Source organism: Tetrao urogallus (genome assembly GCF_951394365.1).
Source record: "Tetrao urogallus genome assembly, chromosome: Z".
In the NCBI taxonomy this organism is placed as follows: Eukaryota; Metazoa; Chordata; class Aves; order Galliformes; family Phasianidae; genus Tetrao; species Tetrao urogallus.
Window position 1 is genome coordinate 14,974,814 of NC_136816.1, and position 2,965 is coordinate 14,977,778.

Consider the following 2,965-nt stretch of genomic DNA (forward strand, 5'->3'; position numbering starts at 1 on the left):
CACACCCTGTAGAGGAATAAGTTAACAACAAGTCAGTATGTGCTTTTAAAATCTGCTGAAGTAACTTTTTGGTTTTTGTTCCTGTATTTTAAAAACACCTTCATGTAACAAGGATAATATATTTTTTTATTTTTTAATCTAGAAGGTAAAAAACTCATGCAATATCAGTGTTCAGGAAATCCCCTGGAACCTGCAATAACCCACCACATCCTTTACCAAAAGAAAAAGGCATCACAAGGCCAGCAGCATCAGCACCCTGCCAGCTTCCAACAGAGTGCCTTAGCTCAATAAGTTGGGATGCCACATGTTGATATGGCACTCCACAAGATACTCCTCTGTACAATTAAATCACTCATCACAGTCGTGCTGTTCGTGTTCTCTTTCTCTTCTACGTGATTTAACACCTGACACCCTCCAAATCCACCAGAGTTCACCATTTACAACATCCATCTCTTGAAATTTAAGCCTCCAGTTAATACAGAGCATTTGCTCCTTACTGCACGAATGGCATAGATGGTGAAGGGAAGGTGCACAATAATCAGTGTAACTTATGTATTGTATTATCTTTTCTCTCTTTCAACAACTTTTTTTCTGTTGTCCAAATATATCAGAAATTGTGCCGTCAATTCTGCTTTCACAAAAAATTACAGTCCAATCAAACATAATGGCTGATGCCCAATACCATCCTTAATGAAACACAATTTAAAAATATCAAGATAGCATAAACTACCATTTTCCATTTGTAATCACTGGAAACGAATGTTACCAGACTTCTCATAATGAGGTTTCAATTATCAATTGAGATACTTGTTACATTTATCAATTATCAATTAAGTACTTGTTACATTTTGTTACATTTTTACATGAAATAATGTGTTTGGGTTTTCTTCAGCTGTTCAGGCCTGGAGCTTACAAAGAAAAGGAAGAACAAATTTTTACCCTATCTGATAGCACAAGGATAAGGGGGGTTGATTTTAAACTAAAAAAGGAGAGATTTACACTCAATATTAAGGGAATTTTTTTTTTCTTCAAAGGGCAGTGAGGACCTGGCACAGCTGCCTAGAGAAGCTGTGGGTAACCCACCCCTGGATGTGCCCAGGTTGGACGGGGCCCTAGGCAGCCTGAGCTGGGAGAGAGCAGCCTTGCCCACAGCAGGGGATTAGAACTGGGTGGACTTTAAGGTCCCTTCCAACCAAAACCATTCTGTGATCAAAGTCTCTCCAGTGCTCTTGCACAAACACTTCTCCCTTCTTGAAATTTCAACTGCTTCCTTAAATAGCCACCATCAATTCTTTGATACACCTCAAAAGAACTGATTTCTGAAGCTTCCCCTCAGCAAGACCAGGGATTACTGCAATAAATTTTTGCAAGGAGCCAGTAATAGCACAGATTGTGATATTTCCTCTAACAACATACTATGTGGAAAACACATTTTGCTATCACTTACCTGTATATACTTACGCACAACTTATTTATATGTATATTAATACACTCTGGAAAAAATATATATCATCGCAAGCTATCTTTAATCACAGAATTGCTTTTCCCCACAGAAAACCACAAAACTGAGGGACTGTTCCAATTCAGGTTCTACCTAAATCAAAGCTCCCACACACTTTTAAGTCCTCCCATTACCACTAGTATTAGTTTTGATACTCATTTCAAGAATGAATACAAAGGCAGATTAGGTACTGGTTCCAACCAATATCTTCTGCTTTATTTGACAAACTCTTAATTAGCAGACATGGTTCAGAATTTAAAAATCTATCCCTACTTAATAGAATATAGCTTGTTTAAAGGGGAAGACATTAAAGGACGAAGCTCTTTTACAAGACACAATCTTTTGCAAGAAACAATGAGCACAAACTGGAATGCAGGATGTTCTGTCTGAAGACGGGGAAGCTGCTTCTGTGCTGGGCAAGCGACAGACTAAACAAACACTAGAGACAGAAGTCAGTACCTTACAGATCAGACACTTCTTTCAACCTGTATACAGATGAAAATCCCTCCGCCTCAAGATAAGAAGACTATAAATCACTTTCTCTTCAAAACAGGGGCTGGCTAGTAACCCCATGGTCAATGCCTCAAGCAAGACAGAACAACCAGACAGTGACTATAATGCCTAATAAGTTGCAGACTTGTGTTTTCATTTGAGAGGAAGATTTTTGGTCAGAGGTCTTTCAATATCTTGATCGCTCAATTCCAGGACCTTGAAGTACTTATGGCATCATTATTTCTATTTGTGCTGTAGAGAACATATTTTATAAGAAAGCTTTGAATAAAACATAATAAAGAATTCCTAAGCAGTCTACAATGGAAGTGTTTGCAGTTACATTAAAGAATAAGACAGACACGCTCTTAAAATCTAGAAAAATGACAGGCCCAAAAGGCAGTACAGTAAGTTCAAACAAAGCGCAACCTAGATTTCAGCCTTTACAGTCTATACCTCTAGCACTGTGTAGTTAGAGACAGTGCTACTGATAAACAAAAGAACAAAAAGTACGAATAAGTATGATAAAGCTTCCATACTCTTATCTACAAATGAATGTGCACTTACAACACAAACACATAGCTACCTCATAATATTAACAGAAAATATGAACACTGTTAAAAGTACTTCTTCCTAGAGTATATTTTTATATTTACAGAACATGCAAAGCAAGAATAATCAAGGTTAATTGTTTTATCAAAGATAACTCTTCAGACCCCACATTTTGACCTTGCCCAAGGTTATTCTCCCGTTCTGACTGTACCACATCAAGTTTTTTCCCTTGCCATATCACACAGATATGCACTACTAATATTCAAAACCTAGGTTTATTCAGGGTTTCAAAACTACTTAGTCTGTAACAATATTTATAACAGCCACCACTACCCCCATACTCTCACCCCTTTCTCCCCCCAGTTGCAGGATGAAGGCCATGATTTGAAGCCAGCAGTTGCATACATTGGGATTACTTGGCAT